We start from the raw sequence: 23,293 nt of genomic DNA, 5'->3' as shown, positions 1-23,293 counted from the left end.
ATCTAATATAAAACAAAACATAAAAATACCGAAACAAAAGAAAACTCTGAGTTCACAAAAATATGGAGAGGTTTAGTCCCACTTTAAGAGAAATTGTGGCAGTGTTATTAATTCTCCCAGTTCACTGAAATATTCATAAGTAATTAAATCAGCCAGTTGCAGTTCCCTAGACAAAAACCATTGACCCCAGAAAGCCTTGTACCACTGTCCAACTAGGCACAACTGCCAGGTAGCAAATTAAGGCTTTATGAGTAGACCTCCATCCTGGGCCCAAACTGGCAAACTTATTTATTCTTGTCTATTATTCGATTTATAGAATGACATGGAGATTAAATATAGACCAAAGAACTATTTATAACAACACACGGAGTCTGGACCAGCTGAGCCTTTTAATTGTGGGGCTGTCCTGTTACCCCCATTGGCTTTTCCTAGCCCATCTTAGACTCATATATCCTAGTCCAATCTGAATGTGCAGATGTACGTACTTTTCACACTACAAAGGGGTTTCCCTATGTGACTATTTAAATTCTCATTAAATTATAGTTTGGTATTTAAAATCTAAACTATTAAAAAACTATCAGATATAGTTAGATATGCATATTTGAAAACATGGTATTATCAGTGACCAGCTTGTAATGAACATTGTCTATGAGCTGTACGTTGTGCGAAATGTCTCCCTATATTGATCCATTTACCTATGTTGATTCATTTAATACAACAGAATGAGGCAAAAATTGGGCTTATTCTCTGGTATTGGTGAAGAATGGTTTTATACAAATTAGGTAACTTGCCTGTGGTTATACTGCTGAATAGCTATTTAGCTAGAATTTTATTTTATTTTTTTTTAAATATTTTATTTATTTATTTGACAGACAGAGATCACAAGTAGGCAGAGAGGCAGGCAGAGAGAGAGGGGGAAGCAGGCTCCCTGCTGAGCAGAGAGCCCGATGCGGGGCTCGATCCCAGGACCCTGGGATCATGACCTGAGCCGAAGGCAGAGGCTTTAACCCACTGAGCCACCCAGGCGCCCCTTAGCTAGAATTTTAATTCTAGACTGCAGAATCGTATGCCAGATTTAAAGCTCAGGAATTCCATTTCTAAATTTAAGAAAAAGGATGGATGACTCTAGATCTTTTTAAGTTAGTCTTGGAACACAAGTATGTGTAAACAAGTTAAGGATATCCTGGAGTGATCAATAGCTGACCATAGTTTTTGAGACACAAACACAAGTCATAAGCTTTTGTTCCTTGATAAAAGGAAGAAAGAAGTTGTATGCATTGTTATGAGGGTTTAGCAACATTCTTTATTCTTGGCATTTAATCCAGGTTTCTACAGTCTCTCTTTCTGTGCCATTTCCACCTAGCTAGCACTCCCATGGAGTCCTCTCTCCAAACTCTATGCCAGTGTGAACTGTCCCACAGGGTCTAGCCCCCCACTCCTAGTGGGCCACCCAACATTTCTGTTTGACCATCCATTTTATATTTTCTCCAAGTTGAAGATGCTTAAAGCTGAAGACATCAATTATTCTGATGAAGTAGTCCCTCTGCTCTCTTCTTGTCAATCATACCCCCAAAGTCTTTCAATGGTTTGGTTTCTGGTATATGTTACAAATAACTTCTACCTATATAGGATATATAACTTCATTATGTAAAAAATATACTTATTTTTAACTTCCTATTCAGATGTTTCCCCTGGATCCTGATTTCCTTAAAACTGGTGTTTTACTCAAGAACTCAAGAAAGGATAAATTACACAAATGATATAATATCCCAAGGAAGAGGAAGGTACATATGGCTCTTCTTCATTCACAAGATTCAGATGCTTTCTCCAGTGTGCCACTGCCACAATGGTGAGCCAACATATTCTTCAGGCATTTGGAGTTATAAAAGCAGATTAGGTAACAAAACAAAATCCATACTTCTTAGCCAATATTGAAGTCCCTTCCCAATCTGTCACTAGCCTATCTTCAAAACTTTTAAGATCCCAACAAAACCCCTTGTGAACCTTATTCATCTACCATACTAGATCACTAATTCCCATCTCCAAATCATTGTCCATGCCAGTAGAGCCTTAAGTAACAAGAAATCATTAATATACATTTTGGCCTCAAGACCACCTGGTTTTTCTTGTTTCCTATGATCTCTTTTCATTCACACGCCTGTCTTATCCACTCAAAGATCTTCTCAACACAATACAACATGCACGAGGAGAGAGATGGCCTCATGCTTCTGCATCCTCCAATCAGAAAGAGTCATGGAATAAACAGTGCCTTTGCACTCGGTGTGCCCTCAGTAAATGTGCTGACCAGATTTTGAAATAATTTTGCAGCTCTGTTCCTTTAGTTTCCCTCTCTATTCAAGTACATTGACCCTCTCTATTCAAGTACATTGACATGATTGGTGTGTGTGTGTGTGTGTGTGTGTGTGTGTGTATGTGTGTGTGTGTGTGTCAGATTTTTACTGTGTTCATTCTGCCTGGTCCAGTAGTCTCAATAGAATTGGGATGCTAGAGAAACTTGGCAATTATTATATCTGCATGTTTACGAGACAGTTGTACTGCAGCCTGTTCAACAGTGAACATGAAATGGCTGAAGTAGAAGTAAGACGCATCGCCATTAGGGAGATGTTTAATGGTGTGATGCAGGAAGTGACAAGCTTCTAAACAGTGGTAAGATCAGTTTTCAGCTTTGACTCCAAGAAGTTGGCCTTTCCTGCCAACATCGTGGAATAAACCCTGCTCATGCCCCAGCCTGGATAATAACAAGGAAAAGTCTTATCTCAGTTGAGATAAATATCTAGCTAACAAAAGCAGAAAACTGCACTTTGAAACACAATGAAATGAAAGAAGTTTGTCAATATCTGTTATGTCTTCACTCAAATGTCAATTTTTTTTTTTCTTTAATGAGACAGCCCTACTGAGTTTTATTTACTTGGCTTCCTCCAAGAGTCAATAGAATAGATTTCTGCTCTACTCAAGTTTCCCCTCACTGTTCAATTCAGAAATGGACTCTTCATTCTATCTCTTAAGGTCTCTCTCTCTTTTTTTTAAGATTTTATTTATTTATTCGACAGAGAGAGAGATCACAAGTAGGCAGAGAGGCAGGCAGAGAGAGAGGGGGAAGCAGGCTCCCTCCTGAGCAGAGAGCCCGATGGGGGGCTCAATCCCGGGACCCTGGGATCATGACCTGAGCTGAAGGCAGGTCATGAGCCACCCAGGTGCCCCAAGGCCTCTCTCTTTCATGTTCCTTTGTCTTTCTGGAGATGGGTTCTACTTTCGTTTCGTTCTTGAGATAGGTTTTCAAGAGGCAAATAATCAAGGACAACGAAATTTGCCAAGCAGGAAACTGGTATAGATGATTACGTTTTCAAGCTTGAATCTATGCGTTTTCTCAGGCAAAAGCCCTAAGAAGTAGAGCTTCATAGGCAGATGCACACTGTCTCATTTAAAATCTCTACAAGAGAATATATGAGCTACCTATTTTACAAGGGTGAGAATCATCCCAGAGAAACCTTCTCAGAGGTCACCTGGGGCAGCTAGAGTCCCCTAGATTCCCTCAGGTGGCCAACCAATCCTGGTTTGCTCAGGATTTTCCCAGTTTTAGCATGGAAGGTCCTGTGTCCTGAAAAACCCCTCAATCACAGGAAAGCCTAATGTTGACCACCATGAGCAAAGCTTTTACTTTTTCTATAACGTATCATAAGACATTTTTTATGTGCTAAGTACAAAAGATGAGATGTACTAAATAATCCTGTGAGCTCATTACGATTATAATCCATAGTTCAAATGAGGCACTATGATTCACAGATTAAATGACTTGCCCAACCTCACCCAGCTAATAAATGATGGAATCGACTTAAAACTAGGCCTTCTATTCCAAATTCTGTCTGTCTATTCCAAATTCTGCCATTATAACATATTGTCTGTCTGTCTTTTCCTCAGAGATGATACAGAGCGGTCCCCTCTTTAGGTTCCAGTGACCGAGTGGAAGAAATAAAGATATTTTCTGCCCTCACTTACTGTTTTATTTGTAATTTGTATCCTTTGAATTGTTTGCACCCAGTTGGCAAGAGGGGAGTTCAGAACTGTTTCCCAAAGAAACAGCTCCATGTCACATAGCTTTTTGTTTCTCCTTAGAAGTTACTTATACAACACAATACAAATACACACACACACCCCCCAGAATGATTCCTTTCCCTTGATGTTCTTACTGACGAGTCCGAATTGCCCTATCAGGTTCTTTGTTCCTTTATAAGACAGGAACTCCGCTGTCCTTCCGGAATTCCGTGACCCATCAATTTCCTGACTGCTAACCCAGTCTTCCATAAAATAGGTCTCAATCCAGACCCCAATTGTGATATTGTCCAAGTGCGCTCTTCGGATTCTGCATAAACTGGAAACAAATAAATATACACACTGAGAAGAGTTTTCACAGATCTCATCACATTGGACAAATCTGAGCCTCCGCTCCAACCCAGATAGGGTACTCTGTAGTATGCCAATCCATGGTTTCATTTAATCTACAGCTTGGGTACTTCCCATACTTGATAAAAAATAAATGTATCTTGTTGCAAAAATTAAGGAATCTTCGAAAACATGATTTTCTGTAGTTGTCACTCTGACTCTGGAATAACTACTTCAAGTATTGTTTCCTGAGCGTATCTTTATGTAAAGATTATGTGGAAGATGGTGTCCTCTTACGTGAAAAAATTATATTCAAATTGTTCTTAGAAGTGCTGGATTCTCCCAGTCTCCTGCTTTGGCCTTTCCTACCTGTGACCTTAGTGTCTGAACATCAAGATAATGAGCACGAGATATAGTGATGTTCATCATGGTTGACAGAGTTATGGGAGAAATACTCAGAGCAAAAGCCATGTCTGCTATGCTTGAATGCACCTGCTTATGGAGACTAATTTCTATCTAAAAATTAAGTTTCTTATACTTTTGACAGATGGCTTTGCTCTAGTTAATGAAAAGTATACTATCTTTTGAAGAGAAATTCACAGATTCTTTCTTCTCATTGTCATTATTTAGTGGTATTAGCTCAACCACTATGTTCCCAGAACACCTGAATCATTTTCACAAGACACAGGTATTCAAAATTATAGATATAGGATTCAAAAGATTAATATATTTAGTATCTTCAGTCAGGAAATCAAAGCTTTAGCTTGTCCAAATATACCTTCTACTGCTCTCCTTAATATACTCTGACATGTTATTCTGATATATTTTCTTGCCTGTGAAACTATCCAAGTTTTTATACAGCTTTCTGCTCTGCCTTTTCTTTTCCATATGCAAATATCAAAATTCTTGGGGTGCCTGGGTGGCTCAGTTGGTTAAGCAACTGCTTTCGGCTCGGGTCATGATCCCGGGGTCCTGGGATTACATCCTGTATTGGATGAGGAGGGAGCCTGCTTCTCCCTCTCCCTGCCGTTCTGTCTACTTGTGTTCTCTATCTCCGTCAAATAAACAAGCAATATCTTAAAAAAATCAAAATTCTATCCAAACTTTAAAATTAAATACAATGTCCTCTTCTCCAGGAAGTGTGCCTTGGTAACTCCAAATCAGGAATATCTTCCTTAAATTTTCAGAGCTATTACCCATTATCAAGCAAATCTTCCTATACTGTAGCTAATTGGGTAAATACCCCAAATGAGATTCTGATGTTTCTATAGCAATTGCTATCTTATTATTCTACTTACAGAGGATGTCATATTATAAGTGGAGGTAAATATATGATGAACTAACATTCTGTATTCTTCAACTTATGAGACATAGGTAATTCCGAAGAACATTTAATTGTAGGTATGCATGCTTATAGTTGCTCACAAAAATGGCCTTAGTTCTTTACTCTTCCCATGGAGTCCGGGTCTGTGTCCAGGTCCCTTGAATATGGATTTATGACTTGCTTTGGACAAAAAAAAGAAAAATGTAACTAAAACGATGGTTGTCCGTTCCCATCTTGGCTTCAAATGACCTTGCATGCTTCTACTTGTTTCCTTAGAATTCTGTCACTGCCAGTACAAACAAACTTGGTCTGACCAGCTAGACAACAAGTACCACATAGTCCAAACCCCTCTGTTGCCCAGACAATAGCCAGACACCCACAGACATGTGAGAAGTAACCTCTACCCAGCTGACCATACATGTGTAAGGGAATGCAGACAAGATCCGTGGAGTCATTATTTTAAGCCACTGAGTTCTAGGGTGGTTACTGTGATCATATTAGGATATAATATTAGTATAAGATGTAACAGAATCTTCAGATGGGAAGAAGCTTTAAACACTCAAGCATCTGATATTTAAATTTCCCTTTGCAACACTTCTAACGTGTCACCACATAAGCTATTTAAATAACTCTAGAAATGGGGGACCTAGTTTTCACAAAGGCAGCTCTCACTTTGGAAATTTCTCCTCGTATTGAGCAGAAGTCTGCAGACTATATTTTGCCCTGTGGGAAGCTCAGGACAATTTAACTCCTCTTCCACACCTCCTCTCGTCAATATTTGAAGACCTCTAACCTCTCTTTTCCAGATTCGGCTTGCCCGGTTCTCAGGTGGTTTTTCCTATGGTCTGATTTGAGATCCCTTTCCAGCTTGCATGTTAGATCTGCAAGCTGTCTCCTCTTTCTACATCTGTTTAACTGTTGTGCCCCTTACCAAGTACAGATGTCCCGAGAAGCAGCAGGGCTCCGTTGGCCGCAGAGCTACCCGCCCCCACTGTGGACCCGGTACTCGGTGCACCCTAAGGCTGCTTGCCTTGCCAGCCCACCCGCTATCACCACAATCTTACCTGATCCATCACCAGATGTGATGACTGTTTTAATCTTTTCATGTGTTGACATTAAGCATTTTCCTCTCTTCTACAGAACCTAAGAACATTCCAGTGTTTTTCTCCTCTCAGACACATGATGGAATTGCACTTCAACCTTCCCTTTAAACCTAGTCACTGCCCTGTTATCTGCTTTGCTCACTGCTATATCAGCGGAAGGGAGGTATGCTACATCTGTGTGTTAAGTTTTAAGGGTCTGAGCCCTGGTTGCCGCATTCTAATTTCTCTGCAGTGCAATCATGAAAGCATGGGTTGGAGAAAACCTCTGCCAGCCTGGTACCCCAAGCAATCATGAAGAGGAAAGTGCATCTTCTTCTCCTTTATCTATATGCATTAAAATTGTAGCATGAGTGACAAATAAACCTTCACTTAATACACAGAGATTTGGTAGATGTTACTGTATTATAACCTAGCTTATCCTGACTGGCACACTATTTATACTTCTTGTTAGCTTCAGATTATTGTGGTATGCTAAGAGCTTCTGGATATTAATTGCAACATCTAATACACTAGTTATTTTGCCCAGCCTTATGTTACCCCCAAAGCCTATACAATCAGATCCTTTATATTTCCATCTCGATTAATTAAAGACAATCTGCCTACAGGCAATTCTTAAAGCACTCCCTAAGAGCCTCCCCAGATACAGAATTATTCACGAATTATCATACTTTGGGTCTAATTATTCAATCCATTTTTAATTCCTTTAGGTGATTTTTTAGGGGTGGTTCTGAAAATCCGTAGCAAATACCTAGGTAGAAATATATCTACAATATTTAATTGATATATCCGCTTAGAAATCTTATCAACACCAATGCATAATGAAACATTAAATTAAAAATAGAATATTTAATTCAAAAGAACCGAAACCAGAAATAAGCATGATTTATTTGCAAATTAATCAGCTTGGCCTAATAGTGAAGCAGCTAAGCTCTGCCCTTAGGTAGACCCAGTTCAAACTTCGGCTCTGACACTTAGCCACTGTTTGACTTTGACCATATTTAATGTCTCTAAGCCTCATTTATATTACCTGAACAATGGAATGATTGTAACATTTACCTCAAAACACTGCAATGAGGATCAAAGGAGGTAATGCACAAGTAATGCTTAGATGCGGGACTGTTATAGTCTAACATTAAAAAAGGCATTAGTTATTATGTCTTTATAATAATTACGAATTTGAGGTAGTATCCCATTTTTAAAATGACATTAAAAATGTTTCTTTTTTCTCTACTTCATACTGTTTCTAAATGCTAAGGAAGACTAAAAGTAACAGAATTGAGGCAGAGTTCTAACAGCAAGACACTTCGCATTTAATTAAGAATTGCGTATTAAACAAACTTATTACTTTTTTTTTTTTTAAGAAAAAAAAGTGGGGGATTGGAGGGCAGGGAGGGGCAGAGGGGAGAGAGAATCTTAAGTAGGCTTCACACCCAGCAGGAGACTGAGGCAGGGCTGGATCTCATGAGTTGAAATCAAGAGTCAGATGCTTAAATGACAGAGCTACCCAGATGTCCTTAAAACCTGCATAAGGAATAACACAGAGGACATTGGGAGATGGAGAGGAGAAGTGAGTTGGGGGAAATTGGAGGGGGAGACAAACCGTGAGAGACTGTGGACTCAGAATCAAACTGAGGGTTTTGGAGGGGAGGGAGGTGGGGGAGGGGTAAACCTGGTGGTGGGTGTTAAGGAGGGCATGTATTGCATAGAGCACTGGGTGTAGTGCATAAACAATGAATCCTGGAACACTGAAAAAAGAAAAAAAAACCCTGTTACTTTTAGTAAAAGTAATTACAGGGTTATGGAAAAATACTATTTTGCTGGCAGCAATTATTTTATGGTTCTATTGTACTATAGTCTGCCTATAAGAGAAAACACTATTTATCTTTATGGTATATGGTATTCATTTAACAAAAGATACTTAAAAACACATTTGATATATGCTGTATTGGGAAAAACAATAGTCAAGTTCAGTGCTCTTCTTTTCCTAAGATGTTTTATGTATGTTAGGTGTACTCAACAGACATATCAATTACATTTTGGAAAGAACCAGTAGGCTTAAGAACCATGATACTCATTAAAATTGCCAACTTATTTACTAGGGTTATTTTCAATATTTTCTGACTAAAACTGGTAACGACACAAGTCATCTAACTTTTCCAACATAAGTGATTATTCTGCTCAGTATAACAGATATTTTCCATAGTTATACTGAACTGACACTAATTTAAAAGACAGACTACTTGAATATTATCTTTATAAAGGATCTATCAATGATTTTAATTTGCCAGTCCTCAAACACATACTATCTGGAAGGCCTTAGAAGATTAAACTTGATTCTATATGGTATATCCCAAAAGATTCATTGATTTCCTAATAAATTAAAGCCAAGTCAGACTTATATGTCATAATGAAAGGTTTTAAAAAACAGGAAATGAATAACATGCATATCGCCAATAAGCAAACTGAACACAGAGAAGGCTTTAATAAAATGTGCTTCTACAAAGCCCCTGCCCAACAGATTTGCTCTTAAGGTTCTTAACTAGCAAGATTATTATGAGACTGGATTGTCCCCAGTAGCTGCTGGATTAATTACATGGGTCCTTCCATGGTGTTCAGAATCCAAAGAAATTATAACAAGTGGTAGCTTGAGAGATGTTTTTTATTGTTTTGTTTTGTTTTTCTTTTGAGATGGAGCCAGAGCAGTGAAAGAAAACTTGAGTAAGAGTTGCAAAGTTGAGAAGGTAGAAGTAGCATCACACTTAAGCTTACATTGGTTTCCTTACTTTTCCAATTGAGAAAACATGTGGTCTCGGGGTCTGGGTGTATGATACAACTTCTATCACCAAAACTGAGCTGACCTTAATAAATACTGATTTTTGGAAAATATATGATTTGGGATTCCTTTAAATTATGCCTCAAGTACTATGAAGTGGAGGTAGTGATTTGAGAAACTAAGGAAGGCAGACCCCTGGCTGGGTGTAGTTTCAACTGGCAGTCACCTAAGGATGAAAGGAAACACAAGCCCTTTCTGGGGAGCCAACCAGCACTGTGCACAATTATGGAAGGCTCCAGTGCAAGGAACTAGCTGAAGGAAAGTTGTCAGAGTTGATGGTGGCTATGGTTTCCTTCCCCGAAATGAAGACATTATCTGTATCTTGGGCTGATACAGAAGAGGGGTCGTGTGCATTCTGTGAATCTAAATTATAAACCTATCTCTAAGAATAAAAGAGTGGCCTTTATACAATGAATAAAATTTGGGGTTGCCCTTGTCTGCAACCCAGGACGATCCTGAAGATTTTTTTATCCTAAGTATTAAATAATAAAAGTAAAAAATGGATTTGGAAGAATTTTCTATGACCAGCCATCTCAGCACAGAAAAAGGCTTCTATGATGGTAGAAATCAGATTTCTTGTGGGTATGTAAACCTGGAAGAACCTGTTCAACAGTATCACTGGGGATTGGAGCTGGTGGGGGATGGTCTTATACAGTATCCCTGGGTTGACTGTGGATAATATTCACATGTCTCTTCTGTGTCTGTAGTCTATTACTAAGAAAGAACGTTAAGCTATAACCTCAGACCTGAATATGAGAGGATAAAAAAGTGTCAGTCTCTAATGTTGTCAACTATAAGCTATTAGTTGCTTGAGCTTAAGAGCTTCATTTTCTTAGCCCTTTGACTGAGTACTTACTGAGTAAGTTCTTTGCCATTGGCTGTGTAGGAAAACAATATGCCTAAAGGAAATGTTTTATAATCCACTCCACAAACACTATGAAGCTTATAAGGCTGGTTTAGATGGTAGTGACTTTGATCTTACTTCCATAGATTCCATGTCAAAATGTACTTTCCATGGTTCCCAAAGGGGTCATGGTTGTAGTCCTGGGCTCTTGTAGGTCCATACATCAAAGGTGTGGTTGGCTTCTGTGGCTAGTATCAAGATATACTCTAATGATCCCATGATTTTCTAAATAAAGAAGGTATCAAGTGCTTCCTGAGTAGTTTCCAAGAGAGCCTTGGGAAGCATTCAGCTGATCTTGAATTAGAGAGCTGATTGTCAGTAGTAAGCCAAAATTAGATAAGCAGGTTTTTTGGTGGGTAGTGAAGGGAGAGGAGGGCATAGGAAGCTAACGGCAGCTTAGCAACCAGTTCTTAATATATGGGTTTTAGAATGTCGGTGGCCTTATTGCTGTCAGCTTTCCAAATTAAGAGATTCTTTGTCTAGGCCAAACCTTGGTCTATAGGATATAATGTATCTGCCCAGTAGGAGGACTGTAGGCAGAGTGCTGGGGACTAATAAGTATGGAGATTTATGGTAAGGTTGGGACTTCCCCTAGCTTTGCATGAGATTCTTTTCTGGCTGATCTAACTAGCCTGTGGCATGACTATATCTGACATTAGCCAAGAGATGCCAGGTCTTATTCAACCTTTAATGGATTAAGCAAGAAAACTTGCTTTATTAATTTTACAAAGAGCAAGGTGACAAGGGTCATTCAGTTATTAACTATAAAAGCGCTCCTCCTTGGAGTAATAATGGAACTGATTAAAGAAAAATTTTAATACGGTATTAATTTATATCTAGGGTGTTCTAAAGTGTGCAGGTTTTCAGATGGGAGAGGAAAAAGGCAAAATTTATATCTAAGCATAATTAGAGTAATATTTTTATGGATTTGTTCAACCCAAACTTCACAAGTTTCTCCCAAGTAGAGAAACAGGGATTCAAGCTCAAAAGCAAAGTAGCCTTTTGATCAACTGGGGTTAAATCTAGTGTGAGAAAAGTCCCTTGATTTCTTTTTTCCTTGTAGGGATTTAGTGACACTGAATTTAGGGGGAGAGGAGGAGCCAGATGTTTTTAATGCTCCCAGTACTTCTCATTTAGGTCTTATCATGAATGCATGATTGCTTCAGGATTATTTTCTTCCTAAAATGCAGTAGGCCTGAATCTTTTATGAAATAATTCTAACTAACACATCTAAGAGGCTGCCAAATCCAAAACAAGGTTAATTTATAAGTGAGGTCCTCATAGGGGCAAGGCACTCTCATAAGCTTTATGGAGGACAATCTAAGTGAAAAAGATCAACTTTAGTCCTTTAAAGAGTTTAAAATCAGGTTGGAAGATACAAATATGTGTTAATTCATGCAACTTGAATTCATACATGCTATAGGAATGACACAAATAGGAACATAAAATGGAGATGATTCCTTATTTTGTAAAGGGAAATAGGAATCAAGAAGAAATAGAAATCAAGATATTCAAAACCATATAGAAAGATCCATACTTTACACTGCAGAAATGAGGAACCATTAAATATATTTAAGTAGAACTGACTGTGCTTTAAGGAGATTAATCTTTAACAGTGTATAGACTGAATTTAATGTAGAGGAATTAATGAAGGAAGATCAGTTTGCATTCACCTAGGTAAAAGGTATTGAGGATTAAAATTAGATTAGTGGCAATACAAATAAAAAGTTGAAAAATTATGGGCATGGTGATCTGAATTGCTATCCAATAATGAATTAGGAATGCAGAGCTGTCTGTGTCTGCTAGCTCTTATAATAATTAATAAGCTCTAATCTGAATTCATTTTTTACCTAAATCTATAGTGAACTTTTTCTATACTTAATTCCTTGAAGGGAAAGGAACTCTTACATAAAAACTTACATACTGAAGTTTTTGCATACTTATACACCTGAACAGCTAACTGAAAAGTAAAAGACAAAGGCTTCCCTTTCTCTCCAAAGAGTAACCTGCCACTGTGACTGAAGCAAACTTACAAGTGGGCTGTCATTTTCTTAATACTTGGCACATTTGGTTCAGAGCATGCAAGGGTATTTGTGTAGTATGAACCAGTGACCCAAGGAAGGGATTATAGAAGTGGAAACAGCCATTGTCTAGACTTAGGAGAATTTCTGGGCTTTTCCTTAAAAGTAAGGAAGTTAAATGAAGGGATGAGGGAGAACCTCATTTATAGACTAGGTAGGAAAAAATGAAATGGATTATTCTCAGCTATCTAAGAGGAGACTGCTATGAGAAAAGATGAGTTAAGAGCCTCTGGAGAGTAAGAACAACCTTAGCTGACATCTTAAATGATTTTAGGCACTGGCCAAACATGAATGCCAAGACCAGGAGTGGGGAAACAGGGCATGAGGACAGTATATAAGCTTTCCAACTCTAGAGAGAAATACAAAAGCCATGTCAGAACCATGGCAAGTATCAGGAATATATTAAACCACTTATATTGTGCAACCTAACTCATTTTAGGTGTTATAACAGTAACAAACAAACAAACAAAATCACTACTTCAATCAAGGTAAATTGAAAAGCAAAGGAATTATTCAGAACTTTGGCTGATAACTGCTTGCTCACATTTATCACATTACTCATTCAAGGCAATAATCAAACTACCTTGAAAATTTTGGCAAAATTTTTATATATGTACATATGTATACACATATGCATATAAATACACTTTTTTTTTGCAATTTTATCTATTTGAGAGTGAAATCAAAATGGAAGCTTCTCTTTTTCTATTTGGCAATCTCTTAATGTCCTGCCCTTCAACAATCCCTTTTCCTCACCTCTCTCAACATGCACCTCTTTTCTGCCAAGGTTCAATGTTCCTAGTAGTAGTTGCAAAGTCACCACCAGGTTCCTGGGATCAGGAAAGCAGCTCTATAGCCCAGGTCAGAACCATGACAGGAAACAAACCTTCCTTTCACATATGCTTGAGGAACTTAGCACCAAGAGAGCTATCCTGAAGAGAATTTGGAAAACTAGAGAAAAAGAACAAAGAAGGTCAGAATTTCCTCTCCGCAACTATCTTTCACTTGTTCTCACCACTGTTTTGTGGACTTCCTTGGATTCTAGTACAGACAATGCTAGGACTGTAAGACTAGAAAGACATTCTATAAATGCCTTGTAATTTTCCTCATCATGCAACCAATGAAACCCTGATTACAAATGTCCAGTGAAAGGGGAACATAAGTTACATACAAAGAACCAATGAATTGCCATTCTAATTTTAAAAAGGGATTCAGAGGAGGAGTCAAGATGGCAGAGGAGTAGCAGAGTGGGGTGACATAAGGTCGCAGGAGTTCAGCTAGATAGTTATCAAACCATTCTGAACACCTACAAACCCAACAGGAGATCAAAGGTAAGAAGAGCAGCAGTTCTAGAAAAAGAAAATCAACATTTTCTGAAAGGTAGGACCTGTGGAGAAGTGAATCCAAAGCGACAGGAACATAGACCGTGGGGGAGGGGCTGGCTTCTGGCAAACGGCGGAGAAACAGAGCACAAAATCAGAACTTTTAAAAGTCTGCTCCACTGAGGCACATTTCTCCAGAGGCAGGGACAGTGTGGTCTCAGGTCCCACGGGGTCACAGAAGGATCAGGGGTGTCTGAGTGTCGCAGAGCTCACAGGTATTAGAGCGGGGAAGCCAGCTACAGAGACAGAGCCGAGGAGTGAGCTCTCAGCTCGGGGTTTTCTTAAACTGTGATTTGTGGCACAGTCAGACCACTGCTTTTTTGAGCAGGAACCCCACAAGTGATAGATACGGGGAGACTCCCCCCCCCCGGAAGAGTGGCAGGGATCTGCGGGGTTTGGAGACTCCAGGCAGGGCTGTGTGCCAGAGACAGAAATGCTCAGTCACCAGCTGGGTGAGCTTAGAGTGTAGCCAGAGACCAGGGAGACGGAAGTGATTGAGCATTTTTCTCCAAGGGCACACTGAAAAGTGGTGCCCCAAGCTCTCAGCAACTCCGGGCTGGAGATTGGGAGGCCGCCATTTTCATTCCTGTCCTCCAGAATTCTATGGAAAGCATTCAGGGAACAAAAGCTCCGGAGAGCAAACTGGAGCAGATTACTTAGCCTGGGCCCTGGCAAGGGTGGTGTAATTCCGCCTCAGGCAAAGACACTTGAGAATCACTACAACAGGCCCCTCCCCCAGAAGATCAACAAGAAATCCATCCAAGACCAAGCTCACTGATCAAGGAGAACAGTGGAATTCCAGAGGAGGGGAAAGCAAGGCACAAAGTTCATGGTTTCCTCCCCATGATTCTTTAGTCTTGCAAAGTTAATAATTTAAAAAAAAAATTTTTTTTCTTATTCTAATTTTAACTTTTACTCTTTCCTCTTTTAACTTTTTTTTAACTAGTTTATCTTAACAATACTTTTCTTAAAAAAATCTTTTTGAACTTTTATGATTTAGTCATATTTTACCCTTCATTGTATCTAACTTTATCTTTTGTATACACATAGGGTTTTTTCCTTCTAAATAATTTTGAGGGGTGCCTAGGTGGCTCAGAGGGTTAAACCTCTGCCTTCAGCTCAGGTCATGGTCTCGGGGTCCTGGGATCGAGCCCCACATCGGGCTCTCTGCTAGGCGGGGAGCCTGCTTCCCCCTCTCTCTCTGCCTGCCTCTCTGCCTACTTGTGATCTCTCTCTCTGTGTGTCAAATAAATAAAATCTTTTAAAAAAATTTTTTTGAGATTCAACTTCTTCTAATAGATCAAAATATACCCTAAATCTAGCACAAGGTTTGTTCTAGTCTCCAGTCTGAGCAAATTCTCTCCACTTATTTTTTCTTTCTTTTCCCAACCAACTTATCAACTCCTTTTTTAGAATATTTTTTTTTAATTTTCATCCTTACAGTCATATTCCATCCCTTCATCATGTTTATCCTCATTTTTGAGAGAGAGAGTGTGTGTGTGTGTATACATACATATATATATATGTTTCTCTTTCTTTAAAATTTTGGAAGGTAGTTTCTTCTAAGAGTCCAAAATACTCCCAAAATAAAGTGGGTGGCTCTGTTCTATTCACCAGTCTAATATATATTTTTTCTATTTTCTTTTTCTTTTTAAATTTTTTTTCTTGAACTTCTTTTTATCCCCTTTCTTCTCCCCATGATTTGGGGTCTCTTCCAATTTGGTTAACGGACATTTTTCTGGGGTCTTTGCCATCCTTATAGTATTTTATTCTCTCGTTCATATATTCTTATCTGGAAAAAATGACAAGGCAGAAAAACTCACCACAAAAAAAAAAAAAAAAAAAAAAAAAAACAAGAGGCAGTATGGAAGGCTAGGGACCTAATCAATACAGACATTGGTAATATGCCATATCTACAGTTCAGTTCAGAATGATGATTCTGAAGGTGCTATCTGGGCTCAAAAAAGGCATGGAAGGTATTAGAGAAACCCTGTTTGGAGAAATAAAAGCTCTTTCTGGAGAAATAAAAACTAAAATCTAACCAAGCTGAAATTTAAAAAGCTATTAATGAGGTGCAATAAAAAATGGAGGCTCTTCCTGCGAGGATAAATGAGGCCAAAGAGAGAATTAGTGATATAGAAGACCAAATGATGGAGAATAAAGAAGCTGAGCAAAAGAGGGACAAATAACTACTGGACCATGAAGGGAGAATTTGAGAGATAAGTGATACCATAAGACAAAACAATATTAGAATAATGGGATTCCAGAAGAAGAAAGAGAGGGGGACAGAAGGTATTGGAGCAAATTACTGCAGAGAATTTCCCTAATATGACAAAGGGAACAAGCATCAAAATCCAGGAGGCACAGAGAACCCCCCTTAAAATTAATAAGAATAGGTCCGTCATCTAATAGTAAAACTTCCAAGTCTTACTGACAAAGAGAAAATCCTGAAAGCAGCCCAGGACAAGAAGTCTGTAACATACAATGGTAAAACTATTAGATTGGCAGCAGACTTATCCACAGAGACCTGGCAAGCCAGAAAGAACCAGCATGATATATTCACAGCACTAAATGAGAAAAACATGCAGCCAAGAATACTATATCCAGCTAGGCTATTGCTGAAAATAGAAGTGGAGATAAAAAGCTTCCAGGACAAACAAAAACTAAAAGAGTTTGTAAACACCAAACCAGCTCTATAAGAAATACTGACAGGGTCCTCTAAACAAAGAAAGAGCCTAAAAGTAGCAGACCAGAAAGGAACAGAGACAATACACAGTAACAGTCACCTTACAGGCAATACAATGGCACTAAATTCATCTTTCGATAGTTTCCCAGTACATAAATGGGCTAAATGTCCCAAAAGACACAAGGTATCAAAATGGATAAAAAAACAACGACCAAAAAAAAAAAAAAAAAAAAAACCATCAATATGCTGTCTACAAGAAACTCATTTTAGACTCAAAGACACAATCAGCTTGAAAGTGAGGGGGTGGGAAAAAATTTACCAGGCTGATAGACATCAAAAGAAAGCTAGGGTGGCAATCCTTATATCAGATCAATTAGATTTTAAGCCAAAGACTATAAGAGATGAGGAAGAACACTGTATCATACTCAAAGGGTCTGTCCAGAAAGAAGATCTAACCATTTTAAATATCTATGCCCTTAACATGGGAGCAGCGAACTACATAAACCAATTAATAACAAAATCAAAGAAACACACTGACAATAATACAATAATGGTAGGGGACTTTAACACCCCACTCACTGAAATGGAAAGATCATCCAAGCAAAAGATCAACAAGAAAATAAAGGCCTTAAATGACACACTGGACAACATGGACATCATAGATATATTCAGAACATTCCATCCCAAAGCAACAGAATACACATTCATCTCTAGTGCACATGGAACATTCTCCAGAATAGATCACATCCTGGGTCATAAATCAGGTCTCAACCAGTATCAAAAGATTGGGATTATTCCCTGCATATTTTCGGACCACAATGTTCTGAAGCTAGAACTCAATCATAAGAGGGAATTTGGAAAAAAAAAAAAAATACATGGAGACTAAAGAGCATCCTTCTAAAGAAGGAATGTGTCAACCAGGAAATTAAGAAGAATTGAAAAAATTCATGGAAACAAAAGATACTGAAAACACAGCATCCTTTCTGGATCAAAACTCTTCAAAGTATAGGAATAGAGGGTACATACCTCAATATCATAAAAGCCATCTATGAAAAATCCACAGAGAATGTCATTCTCAATGGAGAAAAACTGAGAGCTTTTCTGCTAAGGTCAGGAACATGGCAGGGATGTGATTATGACCACTGCTATTCAACATAGTACTAGAAGTCCTAGCCTCAGCAATCAGACAACAAAAAGAAATTAAAGGCATCCAAATCGGCAAAGAAGTCATACTATCACTCTTTGAAGATGATATAATACTTCATGTGGAAAACCCAAAAGACTCCACTCCAAATCTGCTAGAACTCATACAGGAATTCAGTAAAGTGTCAGGATATAAAATCAATGCACTGAAATCAGTTGTATTTCTATATAAGAATAACAAGACAAAAGAGAAATTAAGGAGTCAATCCCATTTACAATTGCACCCCAACCATAAGATACCTAGGAATAAACCTAATCAAAGAGGCAAAGTACTCATGAAAGAAACTGAGGAAGACACAAATAAATGGAAAAATGTTCCATGCTCATGGATTGGAAGAAAAAATATTGTGAAAATGGCTATGCTACCTAAAGCAATCTACACTATTCATGTAATCCCTATCAAAATACCATCTATTTGTTCCAAAGAAATGGAACAAACAATCCTAAAATGTATATGGAACCAGAAAAGACCTCGAATAGCCAAAGGAATGTTAAAAAAGAAAGCCAAAGTTGGTGGCCTCACAATTCCAGACTTCAAGCTCTATTACAAAGCTGTCATCATCAAGACAGTATGGTACTGGCCCAGAAACAGACACATAGATCAGTGGAACAGAACAGAGAGCCCAGAAATAGACCCTCAACTCTATGGTCAACTAATCTTCAACAAAGCAGGAAAGAATGTCAAGGGAAAAAAGGCAGTCTCTTCAACAAATGGTGTTGGGAAAATTGGACAGCCACATGCAGAAAATTGAAACTGGAACATTTCCTTCAACCACAAACAAAAATAGACTTCAAATGGATGAAGAACCTCAATGTGAGACAGGAATCCATCAAAATCCTTGAGGCAGCAACCTCTTCGACCTCAACCGCAGCAACTTCTTCCCAGAAGCATCGCAAAAGGTAAGGGAAGCAAGTGCAAAAATGAACTATTGGGACTTCATCAAGATCAAAAGCTCTTGCACAGGGGCACCTGGTTAGCTCAATGGGTTAAAGCCTCTGCCTTTGGGTCAGGTCATGATCCAAGGGTCCTGGGAACAAGCCCCACATCAGGCTCTCTGCTCAGCAGGGAGACTGCTTCCTTCTCTTTCTCTGCCTGCCTCTCTGCCAACTTGTGATCTCTGCCAAATAAATAAATAAAATCTTAAAAAAAAAAAAAAAGCTTTTGCACAGCAAAGGAAACAATCAACAAAATCACAAGACAACTGACAGAATGGGAGAAGATATTTGCAAATGACATATCAGATAAAGGGCTAGTATCCAAAATCTATAAAGAACTTACAATACTCAACACCCAAAGAACAAAGAATCCAATCAAGAAATGGGAAGAAGACATGAATGGACATTTCTGCAAAGAAGACATCCAGGTGGCCAACAGACACATGAAAAAGTGCTCCACATCACTCAGCATCAGGGAAATACAAATCATAACCACAATGAGATACCACCTCATTCCAATCAGAATGGCTAAAATTAACAAGTCAGGAAATGACAGATGCTGGAGAGGATGCAGAGAAAGGGGAACCCTCCTACACTGTTGGTGGGAATGTAAGCTGGTGCAGCCACTCTGGAAAACAGCATGAAGGTTCCTCAAAAAGTTTAAAATAAAGCTACCCTATGACCCAGCAACCACACTACTGGGTATTTACCCTAACAATACAAATGTAGTGATCCGAAGGGGCACGTGCACCCGAATGTTTATAGCAGCAATGTCTACAGTAGCCAAACTATGGAAAGAACCTAGATGCCCATCAACAGATAAATGGATAAAGAAGATGTGGTGTGTGTATACACACACACACACACACACACACACACACACACACACACAATGGAATACTATGCAGCCATCAAAAGAAATGAAATCTTGCCATTTGTGATGACATGGATGGAACTAGGGGGTATTATGCTGAGCAAAGTAAGTCAATCAGAGAAAGACAGTTTTCATATGATCTCCCTGATATGAGGAAGTTGAGAGGCAACATGGGGGGTTTGGGAGGTAGAGAAGGAAAAAATGAAACAAGATGGGCTCAGGAGGGAGACAAACCATAAGAGACTCTTAATGTCACAAAACAAACTGAGGGTTGCTGGGGTTGGGGGAGGGGGAAGGTGGTGGGGTTATGGACATTGGGGAAGGTATGTGCTATGGTGAGTGCTGTGAAGTGTGTAAACCTGGCGATTCACAGACTTGTACCCCTGGGGATAATAATACATTATATGTTAATAAAAAATATTTAAAAAATAAAAAATAAAAAGTGATTCATACTTGGAGAAGGTACTTGTGTGACTTCATTCACTATCATTTATTAAAGTAGTTTCATCAAATCGACTTATTTGAGGCTGGGTAGCTATGGGCATGTGTCATTCAAAATCCCTCAGAGTAAATCTTCTGAGAAAAGTGTAGTTGGATGACAGCCTTCAGCCACCATGCTTCCAGAATCTGCTGCAGTATTCATCCAAAGGCCATACTCATCAAGCTGATTCAAACCAATGACTGAACATGATGGGTGGAGGTCATAGAGCTGGCCAATATGAACAATGTGGGACACTCAACCATCTATTTATCTAGGACTCCTCATTGGTCTGGCACTTCTCTCTAGCCTCACTGGTCAAGTTTTTCTCCTTCCTTCCCCCTCTCCTCTCATAGATGTCAGACCTATATTATGGTCCAAAGGTTTCTCTCATCTACTCCAGCTGCCTCTCCACTTATCTCATGTTTCCCTCCCCAAAAGCTCTTGTACTTCTAATATCTTGCTGTGTGCTTCTGGTAGGACTCTTAGCTTATGAATATGAGAAAAGTTACCAAATTCCTATAAAACAACTGGGAGAAGTATGATGTTAAATACTAATGTTATCACCGAAACATGCATTTTTCCAGGTTTTTCTTTTCCTATGTTTTGATTTTTCTTTCTCCTGATTCCTTTTCCAGAGCCTGCCTGATTTTTTTCTTTTTTGACAAATGGGAAAAAGAAAAGTTTGCTATGTCTTTTCTAGCAACACTTACAAGAGATGTACAGAGATGAGCAGAAATCAGAGCAGCACTATTAACTCTATTATCTGGTTCCAGTGTCCATAGATTATTCCTTCATTGACACTTGAGAAGGGGGAGGGAAGGATCAATGTGGTCTGGTTCTAAACTGGTTAGGAATGTTGAAGGTAGAGGAGAGAGGGACGGAGAATTGTCATGAAGAAGTGGTGACTCCATTCTGAAAGTCGGCTACAGGTTCTTTTCCAAGACAACAGAAGTTATAATATTTGGAAGATGTATAGTAAATCTTCTAAATAGTGATTCATTCTACAAAAAAATATATTTTAAAGTATTTATAGAAAAAGCAAAACAATTAAATCTCGCTGAAAGAGGTTGTGATTGAAGGTTATATTTAAAGGAAACCTTCAGGTTCTTCAAGAAGTAATAAGCATTCAGATAAGGGCAAACTCTCTTGATGACTGAAAATTATCACCCCTTTCCAATACCATCACAACACTAAAATCTCTTGGCAAGTCTTTGAAAAGAAGTTTCTGGAAAAGTGGAAGAGATCTATTCAACATGCAAAGATAATCATTTTAGCTAACCACTTACACATCTTGCACTTAAAACATGGGTGTAGATTAACTCTGTTGCTTTAACACTGATAAATGTCATATTCAGACATGAGTTAGGAAAGCAAGATGTTATGAAGTACTAGATGCCAAAGGGAGGAGTTGCAGGAACCCTGAGGCCATAGACTCAGGTAAGTCTCCAAGATCATGACAAACATGTTTTCATAATCAAATTGGAATTCAACCTAATTATTTTCTAAGAAACATTCATTTTGTCGTTATCATTTTCTAGTAAACTTAAAGACACAGTCTGTAGGAGGTAGGAGAGTAATCCCCTGATTAAATTTTCTATGAATTACATAATACTCTTTTATCACAACTAGTTTCCTAATACATTTAAAGCATTGTGACTTTGTAATGGGAATGTGAGTTCTTTACATATTTAGAAACATTGAAGAGTTTATAGACATAAAAGTAATGAAGATATGACTTGCTATTTGACAAAAATCAAACTTCTATTTGATGTATAGCAAGCTAACAATGGTCTATGTTATTTTCCAGGAGCTCCATATTTAAAATTTGAAATTTTACATATTTCACTTAAAGCAAAGTAACATGTGGATATATCTAACAGAAGATTTTCAAAGGGTGAGAGTATTATAAGCATAAATATAAAACTGTGTCTTAGCCTAAAAAACATAATACACAAACTATATTAGACACACATGTATTCAAATGTCAACATGTATAAAACTAATCTTTCTATATGTCTATACTGTACATAAGGCTTGGTTGATAATTTCACTTTAAAAATTTATTACATTTTGCTATAGTATCATTTGCAACACTGGCACCTAGAAATATTCTTGAAAATCCATTAACAAAAGAAATAAATGTCTTGAAATATTTGCATCACTTCGAAATAATGAAGTAGAAAGTTTTCCAAGGCATGTTGTTAAATGACAAAGAGAAGAGGAAAAAACCCAAAGCTGGAGATGCAGGATAGCCTACCGAATAAGATCACAGATCCTAGAATCAAACTAGATGGGTTTGAATACTGATTTGGCCACTTATTAGCTATATGGAGGAAATTTTTTTTAAACTGTTTCATACAACAGTTCCCTAATTTTTAAAACGAAGGTCAAATGAGTACTTACCTCACAGGGCCATGTTAAGGATCAGATCAGACATTATGTAAGAAACAATTAAAACAGTACTTGCTAAAATGTCATTACTAAATCAGTGCTTATTTGTTTCTAGAATGGCCTAGTTTATGGCAGAACTACTTATTCTACAGGAACATAGACATGTAGTCGAGGGACAGAAAAAAGGCTACAAATTGATACCAATGTGAAACTGTGGGCATTAAATGAGATCCTTTGTTTTTTGAGTATTATATATGCAAAATAAACTTCATATGTCACTTTGTGATTAAATTTTAAACACTTTCGTTCAACCATTAAATAACAGTGAAGTTTATATTCATTGACTTATTGACATAGGAAGACATTCCTGCCTATTTCTTTAATTGCTAATAAGCAGATCAAAAGATAGTATTAATTGTATCAATATGAACTATTTATATAAAATTATATGTATTTGTGTGTACAATGATAACCTTAACAACTAATCCGTTTAGGTGATTTTGACTTTCTTACTTGTATAAGACACATGTAAGCATAATTTTATATATATATATATATATATATATATACATACACATATATATATACACACACACAACTATACATTATTTAAAAAAATAAAACTCTAAAAGCCACTTTGTGAAAACAGAAAGCAACCGTAAGTCTAGTTAATTATACCATCATGCAGTATACT

General features: G+C 38.0%; 1 protein-coding gene across 1 annotated transcript in view; it reads right to left on the bottom strand.

The window, feature by feature from the left end:
- The window catches only part of UNC13C (unc-13 homolog C), a gene marked incomplete at both ends in the record, with an annotated part of 558,183 nt that overhangs the window by 425,808 nt on the left and 109,082 nt on the right, over positions 1 to 23,293 (bottom strand). The gene's annotated exons all lie outside the window — the stretch shown is intronic.

This window comes from Martes martes (assembly GCF_963455335.1).
Source record: "Martes martes genome assembly, chromosome: 7".
NCBI classification, from domain to species: domain Eukaryota; kingdom Metazoa; phylum Chordata; class Mammalia; order Carnivora; family Mustelidae; genus Martes; species Martes martes.
Note: the sequence above shows the minus strand (reverse complement) of the source record. Positions and strands in the feature narration are given on the sequence as shown.